Consider the following 15,174-nt stretch of genomic DNA (forward strand, 5'->3'; position numbering starts at 1 on the left):
GAACAGGATGGGACCCAGTACTGAGCCCTGGGGGACACCACTAGCCACAGGCCTCCAACTGGACTCCACTGATGACAACCCTCTGAGCTCTGCCATTCAGCTAATTCTCAACCCACCTCACTGTCCACTCGTCTAAYCCACACTTCCTGAGCTTAYCTAGGAGGATGTTATGGGAGACAGTGTCCAAAGCCTTGCGGAAGTCAAGGTACACAATGTCCACTGCTCTTCCCTCATCTACCTAGCCAGTCATTTCATCATAGAAGGTTATCAGATTGGTTAAGCAGGATTTCTTTGTCCTAAAGTCCATCACACATTTGAAGAGCGAAAGTTCAGCTTTCAAATTTTCCTGAAGGTCCAGAGGAATTATGTTAGAGCTGCATGTAAATGTAGGATTATGTTTCTCCTTTCCCCTTAAGAAAATACTAAAAAGCTGCTGCTGTTTCTGAGTGCTACCTACGTTATGCATTGAATGAGATAGAGTCTGTAGAAAAACATAGCAAATGATCATGTAATTAAAGGTTCCGTGATACTGCAGAGGCATAAGGAGGCAAAATTGAAAAATCACAAGCAACTCACATTCTGACATCTCTGAATTTACAAATACTTGCCTGCAGACTCAGTACCTGCGCATGACCACAGTGCTTTCACATCACAGAGGTTACGTAGTCTGTAAGAACAGTGATTGCAGCGCTGCGTAGACACTCATGAGAGCTTAAATTAGCCAGCGCTAATCTGGTAGCTGTCTTGCTATAGCACTTTGAAATTCAGTGCCTGCTGCAAAATCTTCATGACAGGTAGGGTTAATTGGCCCACATTAAAGCTCTTGCTGCTCTGGCAAGACAGCATCAGTACCTGGTTTAAAGTTAGCTTACGTCTATTGATCTTACACTGCAGTCATTACTCTGTTGACCACCCCCTGCTGTGCAACTGTTTGTCTAGAAATATCCACTTTAATATAGTTCAATGCAAAATGAATTTACACAACATTTACATACGTAACAAGTATTTCCTCTTCATCATCATCATATTTTCTCACAGATAACACAGAGTAGTTGTGCATCAAAAACCAGCTCTATGGGCCAATAAAGTAAGATTTAAAAGCAGAAAATCATTGTAATTCCTTTCCTAAGAGAGCTTACCTCACATAATTTTTCTAATTTCTACATCAGAAATCTTTATCAGAGAAAGATTGCATCTACTTCCCAACAGTCTAAAAGAACAGTAGAGAAAAATAAATGGCCTCTGCTTAACTTTAATTTGTATAACTGGCTGTTCAATACATGAGGTCAAAGACAAGCTCATTTTATTTTTCTTTTGTTCAATATCATGTTTTCCTTAGATACATTACCCTGGATGTTAGCAGATGCTTTCTCCTATTTTTTCAGCTAATAAAGAGGACCACCATCCTTGGTGGTAAGACATATGTGAAGTAAAACTGAATGTCTGTCACACAGAGCATATACAAATTAGAATAGACAAAAGATACTACAGTGCAGCCTTTTAAATATTTATAGATGTGTATGTGTACACCAATGTGCACTGAAGTATCCTTCCTGAGAAAGAATGATAGAGAGAGTAGTTGGTACAAATCAGTAATCTTAAAAAATACAGATTGATATGGAAATGAAGACTATTTTTAAGGGGAAGAAAAATACCAAAAAATACCCCAAACTACCCCAAAAATACAAAAACAACAAAAACAACAACAAAAGCAGTGAAATTTCTCACTAGTTAACTGGCTGCTAGAAATTTTTCTTTCCTTTTAATAATTTGGAGGCCGTGTCTTTTCCTAGAGATATACCTCTTCCCTGAGTCAGAACAGGTGATGTTTTATTTCTGTTAGGACACACAATCCTGGAAAGATCTAAGGAAAAAAAAATGAGCTTTCATTAATTAGGATTTTCTTAACTAKAATTTATTACATATGTGATTTTGATATGTTTTGTCTCATCCCTAGTCTTCTGTTCATATGGGAGAATAGAGGGATCTAGCTTATGTTTCTTTAAAGTTTATGTATTGAATRAATTCAAGCCCCATTTTCACATTTATCCATGTTTCACATGTAGTCACATAGCACTGGTAATACCACAGAAGCAACACAGACTTTGTAATATTACTCTCAGTTTATACTGAAAACGTAGTGGAACTTGTGTGCTACATATGTACTTTGGATTCTGTAGATGTTTGATCACATTGATGAAGGAATATGCAATCCATCTCCCACTAAGACAGTGAGTGGTATTGGCCATAACTCATTACTCCATCAAAGGATTTGGCATTTCAATCGATGGGAAATGATGTGTGATCATTCTAATTTATTATACATCATTTCCCATCAATCGGTGTGCTGAAGCCTTGACATAATAAGTAGTTACAGATACTGTCAATCATTCTTGGTCAGATACCTCTGAATGCCGCCATTTGGTGCACCTTCAGCTAGTCATCCAAACTGCAAATATTCACCCAAAAGATTCAGTAAGCAGGATTTTACTAGAGGTACATAAAGCAATGCTCAAAAGTGCTTAGAAAGATCTCAAAAGCCTGAAGAACACATGGAACTGAAGAAAACAGTATTATGACAAAAGTGCACTTTCAAAAAATGCATTAAAAATGTAAAATAAAATCTCTAGTAGAACAGTGAGTCAAGCTAGAAAAAGACTGAAAAAGTGCAAGCTTCAACGTTCCACTGGACTCTAGAGGAGTTATCTGCTAATCTGGTGGCCACGTTATTTAAGAAGGCTCTAGATTCTGCTTACTCTGCTTTCTTATTACTAGCAGCATAATTCCCTTTTGACTTCAGTGGAGGTGCATGAGTAGCTAAAGCAATGCCACAGTTTATCTCTGCCTTACTGCCAAGATTAAAAATCTTAAAGTCAACACCGAGTTTTTAAACTTTCTTTCATTYTTCATAATTCTCTTCAGGTTTTCCTCTTTACTCCCTAGTGATCGTAGCCAAAACTATTCCCTCTACTAATCGTGCTTTTGAAAAGAAGTAGGTATTACTCAATGTTCTTAATACAATAGCATCTTCTAGGATTTTGCAGTGCCTCTCTTAATATCAGCAAYGTCTAAAAGGCAACAGACTCCTTACAGTCAGAGTGACAACAACCACTGTCACTATCAAGCTACCTAATAAGCAAAACAAAACATGSTTTTAGTAACAATTTTCTTCTGGACTTACTTCAGTAATTCACTTGACCACTATACCCACCTATTAAGGCCACTGTGCCTACAACTCTTTTCAACAAGATCAGTATGATGTTTAATAATCTGAGGTCATTCTTTCACTGGGATGTATTAATCCACCTAGTAAGAGGCAACTTTCCTCCCTAGAAATCACTAATTCTTAACTCAATCTTAGAACTTTCTCTTCAGGCTTTGATTGTAATTAATCCAGTCACTTGGTACAGGATACACTGCCAATAAAGGAAGGCGAAGTACTGATGATAGCTAAGAACCAATAAAATGTTATCCGAAAATAGGATCAAGAGAACCTTTAAAGTCACAAAATTAACCAAATTTGGATGCTTTAATTCCCACTGAAAGCCAGTCAACATCTTCTCTAAGGTAGCAAGCATTCCTGTGATATCCGTCAGATTTCAGGCTAGATGACCCAGCAGGTCAGTTCTAGCTCCAGCGTGTGTGTTATCCATTTATCCTTAGTCATTCTTCTACACTTTCCTGCTTCTCTCCCTCTAACAGAACTTGCACTGTTTCTCTTATATCCTTCGTCATCTTCTCTATGCCTTTCTTAAAGACACTTTCATGTCTTACTGTGTGACAAATGTAAAAGCTATTGTATTGAGTTCCGCAAAGCAATATCTCATTATTGGTAAGCTGGTTAGAGATAGTTTGTATGAACATGCTACATAAAAACAATATACCGAATCATCCTTCCCTCTGCTCACCCATCCTTCCAATACTCTTCATTAGATTTGTCAGCTTAAAACAATACACAATACTGGACAGTTTAATGTGGCCTTGGAATTGACAGGTTTATTTATTCTGTCGCTATTCTGCTTTCCCTTTCCAGTCCTATTCCCTCAGCTCCTGTACGCTCTTCCAATCCTCTTACCTGCCTCCAGCCTGATCTTCCCTGACAACGGCAGCTCCCTGAGAAAGGCAATCTGAACTCTCTGCTGGATGTTAGCATTCAGAAACATTAGTAAAAGATTAATAAAATAAGGTCAAACTACGTTAACACTTTTTTGTAATCTCCACATTTTTGCATATATAAATTTTTCGTGTATTTGTGGTGCTTTGTTGTAAGGAGAGAACGATTCCTGAAAAAGAGGCAGCAGACTTAGACTTTGTCCAGTGAGTTTACGCTCAGGGAGCAGTCACCAGCCAAACCACTCAGAGAATATGCAGTTGCTGGCAATTCTGAACTTGCAAACACCAGGATTTAGCTTCAAAGACCGTTTTAAGAGTTCTAGTATCTTCTCCTCCAAATAGAGAACATAAATATTACTACATCTAATCAACATATACAGACTGATATCTGAAATTAGAAATTCAAATACATGCAACAATCTGCTTGCCAACAATCTCCAGACCAAAAATTATTCAGATAAAGTATTTGGTGAATAATTTTGAATAGCAAATTCATTTGAGAGAATCAAAAGCAGCTCACAGACAATTCACAAATGAAAAAAGTTACACATGTTAAATCATTTATTACGAATTATTTTTTCAAGTCTATTCTGCTATTTGTTTTTTCATTCCAATCAAAAGGAGGTTCAGAAAGAGAAGGAAAAAGGAGGGGGGGAAGCACTTTTCTAATTTTGCATCTTCAGGTAAATATTGAGTAACTACCTATTTATTGAGAAGGGAAGGAGTTAAATGTTGATCCTTTCAAGGAGAAAGAAGTTCATCTTAGTGAAAAGATTGCATACAAACTTCAGGCCTGATAAGATTGGAAATGAGACTTACAGTCCTCCCAAACAGAGGTCTTATAATTAACAGACTTTTAACTATAGCTGCATTGCCAGGTGCAAATTTAATAAAAGATTATAAATGATAGATGAACTGTACTTCCAGCAGCTGTTTGTAATCCTAAGTAAAAATCTTCATTAAGACACCGTTAACGTTGTAAATAGTTATCTATTAATTTAAAGCATTGTGAAACATTGAACATTATTCATTTAGAATACTGTGGTGAAGACGAGGCTAAGAAACAGTGCTGTAAATAAAGTTTTAAAACATGCAGTTTTAAGTCAGGCCATGCCAAGTTACAATAAATAATGGCAGCCTTTCTGATGTCTGGACCGAGTATAATGCCAGCCTTTCTGCTCTCTGGACCGAGTTGACCCGGGAGACGGCCAAGCTCCTCAGGAGCACAGCTGAGTGCTACCCAAGACCCAACTGCAGTTAGGAAGTAGTCGCATGGATGCTTAGAACCCCAATGACTTCATCATATTATGTTCCATTATATTTATATCTGTGTAAACAACAGACCAATTCAGCCCAATCAGGATAAAAACATACTCAAAGACAGAGACAGAGGAAAGGGAAAATCAGTAATAAAGTACAGAGAAGTATGAAGAGGCTGAGATTAATACTATACGATGCTGATAAAATCATTTTAATTCAAGCAGAATAGTAAGCTGAGGCGGCCTTTCCATGAGAGGTATTGCTTATGAGCTAACGACCTCAATCAGCTAGATGAGCAACCAGTATAGCTTCCATGCATATTATTAGCTACAATAAAAGCAGTCAATATAGAAACTATTTTCTCTAAAATATGAGCTAAGCCAAACAATAAAGCTATGCTTGGTCAGTTTGAACTAAGGTTCTACTGTCACAGAAGAATTTGGGCCCAGCAGGGGAATCAGCTCCGGCACTGGTCCCTCTCTTGGTTAACGTCTGCTCTGCACCCAGCCCTGAGCAAAGCGCACGAACATTTGGTTTCTAAACCTGAAATGAGGCAGGAGCTCAGCTGCGGCAGGATGGAGTTCAGTCTGGTGATTCAAATCTTGCCAGAGTTTTAGCCAGCATTTTCAGCAAGTTTGGGGGAGCAGAGTTAGGCTGCTACTAGTGCCTGAGCAAGCCAGTTTAACACAATTTGAGATGTCTTGGTGCTGTCTGTGCTCAGCAGTCATCTCTGTGATCGAGTTTGACCCATTTATTCTTCTAGGAAGTTGTATGCAGTGAAGTCTGCACCACAGGACGAGGCCAAATAACTATTTTGGCTATGATGCACAACAGTATTTAGATGCACTGACATCTTATGCCCTAGATCCTGACTCACTACTCACTGAAATAGAGAGGAATCATATGAATACCTACAGCTACTTTGGCATTGTATCRGCCTCAAAATAAGATTAATTACATTTAGATTATTTAAAAGTTAAAAAGTGCCACAATATGACTGGAAATCAAAATATTTTGCATGCATTAACCCCTTTTGGAAAGGGGTTTCTCCCAGAAATATACCAATCACAGGCAAATAAGCTACAAAGATAGGAGAGCACAAACTAAAATGGCAAAGGCTGAAAGTCGAAGTTAAGTCAAGTCAGCAATATGGCTGCTCTTTGGAAATTTTCATTTAACTTCAGATTTTATATGCTCAAAGTTAGGGATGCTCAGCTCTGCGCTTTTATTTGAGATGTTTTGTTTTAGATGGGTCCATTTTAGAAGGCAAGCTATGAGCCACACCACGATACTGACAAAAGAAGGGATCTGCTTTGTGGGGCCTCTCTTGCTCTGCACTTAAATGCCTGTTATTTGCTCACTGATTCCTCTGGCAAACTCAGCATCATTTTAGCAAAAGGACAATGGCCTAACCAGAAGCACACGGTACTATCTTTAGAGTAGATTATTATTTTCAATTTACCAAACTTGACTAGGTGTTTGTGATAACACAAACATACAGAGAGATTTAAGGATAGAAAACTTATCATCCCTCCAGAAAAAAAAAATATTAAAATACTACTAATTTTTTACTGTTCCCCACCTCCAGGCACTTAAAAGCTGTTTAATGTACACAAATTCCAACAGTGAAAATGAAGAATAACCATAAATCAGGGCTGCACCAATGACATGTAGGTATACACAACAATAAATGAGGTACCAAATTGATGTGCTTTATCTAATTAACTATATCTCCATGTTCTGTAATTTTTGACTTAAATTAGGAGGACTTCCTTAGTCCTTAGTATCAATCTGTGGTGTTCCGGTGCAATATCCAGTAAATGAAAGGAGTGTGTTCCTCATGTTTCAAACACGGCTTGTTTTCTTGATATGAGAATTTTTTAAAATTAGTTATTCTGCTTTTTAAAAGAATAAATCTGCAATCTGTAAGTTTGTGAGCATTTTTACCAAATGCAGAAGCTGGCATAAGTAAGCAGCAGTCATTTTGACATGACAAACTGGAACAGCACAGAAGGAGCAATTTTGGTGTTACAAGTCAATAATAAGAAAGATTTGCCCTCTATGATACAGTATGTTAAAAATCCACTTTATAGCCACATTCAAATAAGGTTCTGATTTAGATCAGAGAGATTAACAACTCAGAAAAAGTCATTCTCAACTATGTGATACCTATTTGCAAAATACAAGTATTTATTTGTAATACATTCATAAGATTGGTTAAGGCATTAGCATGTATTGTTTCACCTTTCATACAATTTTTTACTTGCAAATAAAATGCATGCATTTTAGGCCAAACAGTTAAGGTGACAACCAAGCTTCGAAATAAAGTTACTGGTGCAAAGTTCCACCATACTAAAATATTTAGCCCATTCCACTTATAACTGAAGGTCTTTGAAAGGCATGGAAATGTATATGCTATCTTTAGCCCTTTGCTTTTCCCGTAGATGTAGCAGTTAAAAGAAAGCTGGTTTTTCTTTTACTTTTACATTGCCTTTTGCTTCACTTTTACACAGCCTTTATATTATTTCAACTTGGGGGAAGGGAAACTGAGTTTTGTAAATAACTTTGAAAAGTGCTGCCTGTTCTGGAGAAGACAGAAGTTTTCATTATTTTTTTCACCTGTAGAAAGATTTATGAAATACAGCAGAAAGGAGGATTCAACCACRAGACAGAGAGTTGGTTTCCAAACCCTAAAAAACTCCTGAGGTGTTCAAAGTAGAGGTTTTTGTTCAGTCAGTTACAGAAATAAGGGCCAGCCATGAAATTTAGATCTCCATTTAGATTTGGAAACACTCGCTTCCCACTAAAGTTTGGGGTGTTCTGATCTGTGTTTAGATCCATATCCACTACAAAGGCTACATTAATTTAATGTGTTATAACAAGAAAAAAATCATTCTTGCCACAGACATTAAAAAAATAAAATTCAAAGACCAACCATTCTTCAAAGGAAACAAGGGCCCCATCTGCTGATGTTTAAATGTACTACATTAATACACGCACTACAGTGCTACTGCTGAAAAGAAGGGTATTGAAATGAATTGCAAAAGCAAATCACTGTGCTGCATTCTTATAGCATTTTTTCCAAAGGCAGCAAAAGTTCTTGTAGCCCTTTGGATCTATTAATTTCCACTAATGATGAGAGCTTTGCCTATGAAAAAGCTGAGAGACTAACCAGTATCCTAAATTTGTAGAGCAATAAAACAAGGCAATTATAGCCGGTCCTCTACATAGCAGAACAAAAGTCTGTCTACATTCAATGAACTATTATAGAAAACACTCAATTATTAGTATGCAAGTCTCACAAAAATGCTAAGATTATGAACAGCTGAAACGTTGAAAAACACAGCAGAGACATTACAGTAGAACTTCAAGATCAACTATGAGAGCAGGCATCTGGGAAATGTAAAAGTCAAACTTTTCTGAAGTTTAAAACATCTTATTAAAGAGTCTAAAGACTGTTTACTGAGAGTGCTTAAAACTAAGCACTGTTTTGTTTACAGAAATCTCATACATAGTGGACTTCACATTGTCTTATGGCAAAAAGAGGCAGGGAGCTTAATGAAGACAAAATAAATACCTTTATGATGGAAAAGAACATTTAAAACACTATGTTGATGAAAAGCAGGCAGCTGAATTTATAATCTCGCAGGACTATATCCTGCAGTATAAAAAAAAAAAAAAAAAGAATGTAATTTTGGAAGGACTAGATCATTCATGCTTTACATGGCTACAACATGGAAAAGATTCAGTCCAATAGACCTGGATGAAGCATGTCCCTAGTCTCTCTTCCCAAGCCTTCCAGCATAGGAAATGAACCTTTGATTCATGCTAAAGAGAGCACTGAAAAAACTTCTATTTGTCTCTCCTGGAGTAACCAGAACTGCAGTCAAAGCAATCTAAGGGTTTATTTATGTGAGCTGTCCCACATTCCAGAATTGTAACTCTACTATGGTAATTCTGGAATTTGTTTTATACTACCTATTTTTTTTTTTGGCCAAAATATCTGTTTTCATGCCACATGCTTATCTGGTTTTGTGTCAGGCCAGATAGTCTGTGCTACAGAACAAAATCCCATGGATTATTGACTTCCCTAGGAAGTAAGAAAAGCATAATATATTTCCAGTAAATATAYTAATGCAAAGATCAGAGCTATGCAAATATACTAGACATGCATACAATTTACAAAATTCTTAGGCTTCACTACCAAAAACTTATGAAACTTGAAATGACTTCCAACTGGGCAGTGGTCAGATCACAGAATCATAGAATCAGTAAGCTTGGAAGGGACTTCTGGAGATCATCTAGTCCAACCCCTCCGCTCAGCAGGGTCACCTAGAGCATGTTAGACAKGGTTGCATCCAAGCGAGCCGTGAAGATCTCCAGAGGAGAAGACTCCACAGCCTCTCTGGGCAACCTGTGCCAGGGCTCCGTCACTCTCACAGGGAAGAAATTCCTCCTCACGGTCAGGCAGAACTTCCTGTGCTTCAACTTCTGCCCATTGCCTCTTGTCCTGTCACATGAGACAACTGAAAAGAGTTTGGCCCCGTCCCCTTGACACCCTCCCTTCAGGTACTTGTACRCATTGATAAGATCCCMCCTCAGTCTTCTCTCCTCCAGGCCGAACAGGCCCAGCTCTCGCAGCCGTTCCTCACAGGGCAGGTGCTCCAGCCCTCTGATCATCTTTGTAGCCCTACGCTRGACTCTCTCCAGTAGCTCCAYGTCTCTCTTGGACTGGGGAGCCCAGAACTGGACACAGGACTCCAGATGAGACCTCACCAGGGCTGAGTAGAGGGGCAGGATCACCTCCCTYGACCTGCTGACAATACTCTTCCTAATGCACCCCAGGACACCATTGGCCTTCTTGGCCAAAAGATGGCAACACTTAAAACATCTTACTGCATGGATAAAAACAGTAAGTAGAAACTCAGTGTTAGTGAATTCTTCAGTAAGCATTGGTGTAATCCACAGGATAAATAATACTGGCTTGACATTTGACTGAAAAAAATTAAAATTCAAAGTAGTTTGAATAAAGTTCCAACATGTGCTACCAAAGTTCAAAGCATAAAACAAAAATAAAAGTAAAACTTTGTCTTCATAGCACAGTTAGATCTATTGTGGTTTGCTGGCATTTGCTTATCATTGTATCTTTGGAAGAGTTCTTTTCATCAGACTTTGTATTATAAACCCTATTTTGTGGTGTCCAAGCTCTTGTTATTGAAATATATTTTAAGCTGAAAAATGTTAAATGAGTAATTTGTACAGTGAAATAACTAGATAACCTAGACTATCTCAGAACAACATAACCTAAGACAAAACTCCAGYGCCAAGGACATAGCATTTCCTCAAAACAAAACTTACCATTTTCCTTAAGCACTAGCCTTTTTATATATATAAATATATATATGCCTTTTCGGGCAGGTTTTTATTTGGCTGATCGTTATCACCAATGAAAGAGGATAACAATTAAAAGCTGTCAGAAATCAGCTTGTTCAAAAAGTGCCTGGGATAAATACGAGTATTCCCATTTTTGATTGCAGATAAYACAAAGTAACTTTACTCTCCCACTTCATTAAAACAGACATCAATCTCCAGGGTGATAATATATGTCAGAAAAGGTAATTATATCTGCATCAGTTATCAGCATGCTAGAAACAAAGCCACTGCAACTGAATGCTGTCAAAGGCGAATGAAGCTACATGGTCCATGGTGAGCTGATGGAATTGGTTTCTGCTGCTAAAAAAGAAAGACCTCAACTCTGCCATCTGTTCACAGCTGTGTACTCCCCACCCTGCGCTCCTGCCTCCAGCACCCACCTGGACATTGTACTGAGTTGGGTCAGCTAGCCAAAATCCATGCTCTCCTGTTTCTTATCTTCAGGGACTTACTGGACCTGATCAGATTCAGCTGGCCAAAACATGGAAAACTAACTCAGTGAACAAAGTGGAGAGGTCTTGGCAAGACTAGCCCATGGAATCGAGCTCAGCAATGCGTTTGACAAGAGCCAGTGCAAAGAGCGGGCCGGACTGCATGCAAGAAGGAGGTAAAGAGAAGAAGAACAGAACCTCCCCATTTGGCACAGCACAGTTGTGATTATAATTTCATCCTAAATTTCTCAGCTGTGCTTCTGCATTTCCACAGCATTCAGAAACCCATCTGTTTTAAGTAGTGTCCTGATCCACTCATTCTCTATTTGTCACTCCCTCTCAGGCAAATTCCTGTGTTTTGCTTTGGGGAATTTTTTTGCCTGGGAATTTTGCAGTATCTCATTCCACAGTAAGACTAACTGGAAACTGGATAGGAATTATAACATTTAATAAGTAATTATTTCAACCACAATCTCACAATCTAAATAGCTTTCTAAAAAAACAAGAATTCAAGATCATGCCTCCATAAACACTTCAGTTAAACACTACTAGTCCAAAACCAGGTATATGCTCAAGTTAACAYGCGTTTCAGCCTCATTGACTTCAGTGACAYGAAATATATAACAAAGACTCATTTGAAATCAGCAGTGTTAAGACCTCCTTACATCCCAAGTGCCACAGAAGAGCCAACAACTCAAGTGGGCAGCTATTTCAAAGCTTTACTTGACCAAACAGCAGCGTATATCACTGCCTTTCATTACACACGCACAGCTGCCTTGTAAATCTGAACTACTTCCACTGGAATCACGCATTTCCAAAGGTGAAAGCTACTCACAACTGCAATCTAAAAAAAAATGCCTTTTATTGCATCAAAACACATCTTTTTAATTAATAYGATGATTTCTTATAATTCCTCAGTGTTTTAAAGCGACATCAGGTTCACCAAGTATTTTCCTTTTTGCTCCTATGCACACATATTGGTTTATATGATCTTTCTCACAACTGCCACCTTTCTATTTTATTTTGCTTTTAAAACAGGAAAGTCAACTAATATTCTTCGGCAAGATGTAAAATTGAATGGAAAAGCATACATACTTTGGACAAACAGAAAATACGGAAGATGTAACTCAGCAGAGCTTTCAARAACAAATCATGATTTCGAAATCGTGGTGAAATACTTTACAAACATCTGTAAACAACTTTGGATTCATATTTATATCAGTTTAACTTTTCAATTATTATTTCTTTTCTCTTCCCTTGCCTTTCTCAACCCGTCATGCCACATTTTAGCTTCATGAGGGAAAACACAACATTGCAGAAATCTGATTGGCAGTCATAAAGGCTGGCAGGCACACAGGGTGTCTCTTTGATTTAATAAAGATGACTTACATCTTTGTTTTGAAAGACCAATGAAATAGAATGGAGCTCTCCTTTCAAACCTAGTATTTCTGCACCACTGCTTTTGTTTGGAAAAAGCAGCTCTATTTTGGCTGCTTTTGGTCTCTTTTGGAGGCATCTATTGATGCTTACTAACATGTTAATGAATAGCACTGCAGTGGTGAAAGTCCTGGATAGCAGGCTTTTGGGGAGCTTATTAATACTTCTCTTTTATCAGCCGGAGGAGATGCTGTAATGTGACACCTGAGAGCGTGCTGTCTCTGAAGTACTCCCAGTCACTGCTGGACCACAGAGCAACCCAAGGGGCTGAAATGAACATTCTCACAAATAGGACTTAGACAGACTTTACAAACACACAGAAAGGAAAAAAGCTGAGACTGAAGTTACAGGATAAAAGCAGTGTTCCCATTACTTCTGTCTTTAGTTAGGATCTTATCCAGATTCCTCCTGTTATATAGTGTAGTGCATACAGTGCACTATTTGCCATATGCCTAGACTTCATTCAAAAATAAAGATTTATTAATCTTTATTTATTTATATAGCTCTATAACTCCATGTCTTGGGATAAGAATAGTTTTCTTCCAGGTGCAGGGACATACAGTGCATTTTGGAGCTGTTAAAGTCTGAACAAAAATAACAGCAATACCTAACACTTAAAAAAGAAAAAACAGACATCAAACCCACAAATAAGGACTGGTTGCCTTCATTTGGATATGGGTATGGAGTTCCAGACTCCAGGTGTGGGCAGATATGTGCAATTTCAAAGTCTCACTTATAAGAAATTCAGGTGCAACAAGGAAAAGTATTTTGGTCCTGTATCAACAATTCGATCCAAATGTTTCCTTTTCCAAGGAATTGTAACTATTGTTTAGATGATGGCTGGATGGGGGCTCCCTACCACTCAAAAGAGATCTCATATTGTGCTGTGAAATCACCCTTAAAATTGTTATTGCATTAGATTATAATTATAGTGTATTTAGCTGTGGAATTGCAAGGACACTTTCATGCCTGTACTTTTCTTAGTATTCTTGCTACTTAGAGAGTCGAACAGCATTTTGTTTTCAGTGTTCAGTGATGACTATCAGTGGAGACAGAGGCATGCATGCAAAGGCACGCTTCCTCTCTGCTCTTTCACAGAGAATTTACATCCATTCCTTCTAGTTTTTTGTTCTCTTTCAGACCAAGGCTCTTCCCTTACAAAGAAGCCTAGCAATACAAATAAGCAGGTCCAGTAACCTAACTATAATGGAAGTATGCTTGGAAGAAACTGATAGTCTTGCCAACTTACATTATTTTCCTATGAATCTTGTGATATTTGCTATTTTTCTTAAAGCTCTGACTGCTGAAATCATGTGAACAGATGTGAATCTCAGCTTCCATTAAAAAAGTGTCTAGTTCTCTCAGATGTGAAGTAAAACTTGAAAATATGAACCAAATGCACCCAAAAGGCCTAGCAAAAGAAAAGGCAAATTTAAAAATGTGTGTGGAGGGGTTAAATTATGTCATAATTTTAATAAGATTTTTAGTTTTTTTCCTCAAACACTTGAATTTGGCAATTACTGCAAATCAGCTAAAACCCCCAGATAAAAGCTGGGTAMTAGGAAGTCATGATGAAGGGGAAGAGAGAGGAATTCTTCCACTGAGGACATGAATCAGCTCCCTTGGAGAGTACCAGGAGTAACAGCACTGAGCAGAGTTTCATCRCCAGTTCCATTTTTGCTACCCAAGCCTCATAGTTCCTCTCCCCTAAGGGTTGCTACACTCCAGGGTATAGAACCTTGAACTATCTAAAGGGAATTTATCCTTTTGTATGTCCAGATATTAGCTTTGTCCAYGGATCTTACAAGAACAGTATGTGGTTACTTCAGAAGGATCAAGTATTTCTCTCTGGTCACGTAAGTAAAGTTCAGCTGTTATTTTTAATGGTTATAACAAACTCATGCTTCACTTGTGAGCTAGTTTGTAACGGAAGCTCCCACAGAAATGCAGGGAACAGTTCACAAGGGCTATCAGGTGTGTACCATCTGGCTCTCACAGAGGATATCACTTTCTTTCCATGCAGAATTCTTTTTAAAGTAATTAATAATATTCCTAAATAAATTAAATAAAAAAATAATAATCCACAAAGCTTTTAGTTTAAGCCACATAAAGGACATTGTTGAGAGCACCTAGATGTTGGAATAATAGATATTTAAGAAAAGAAAGAAACATTTTCTTATAATTACTTCTTATATTTGATTTTGGACACTGCAGAAGAACAGAATGATGCTCTTGGACTTTGTGTACAATGACCCTCAGAGCTATGGCCGTCATCCTAGCCTCTTTGCCAGTAAGCTCAAGTCTCCTCTTTTCATTGGTGGTGCAGGAAGCCATCCTGGTCCTCAGCTCCACTTCTCAATGACATTAAGATGACAGAATTCACCCTATCTCACATACAACCTCAGATTTAGTCAGAGATAGGTCATGCTTCTCCACTCTATTTCAGGGAATCTTATTAGTCATACAATATATAATTTTTCATGTAAATTCAGTAACTACA

General features: G+C 37.9%; 1 long non-coding RNA gene across 1 annotated transcript in view; it reads right to left on the reverse strand.

Moving 5' to 3' along the window:
* The window catches only part of LOC146596765 (uncharacterized), a 188,988-nt gene that overhangs the window by 68,706 nt on the left and 105,108 nt on the right, over positions 1-15,174 (reverse strand). The gene's annotated exons all lie outside the window — the stretch shown is intronic.

The sequence above is a fragment of the Rhea americana genome, unplaced genomic scaffold, assembly GCF_003343005.1.
Source record: "Rhea americana isolate MKP2758 unplaced genomic scaffold, rheAme1 scaffold_2, whole genome shotgun sequence".
Lineage (NCBI taxonomy): Eukaryota > Metazoa > Chordata > Aves > Rheiformes > Rheidae > Rhea > Rhea americana.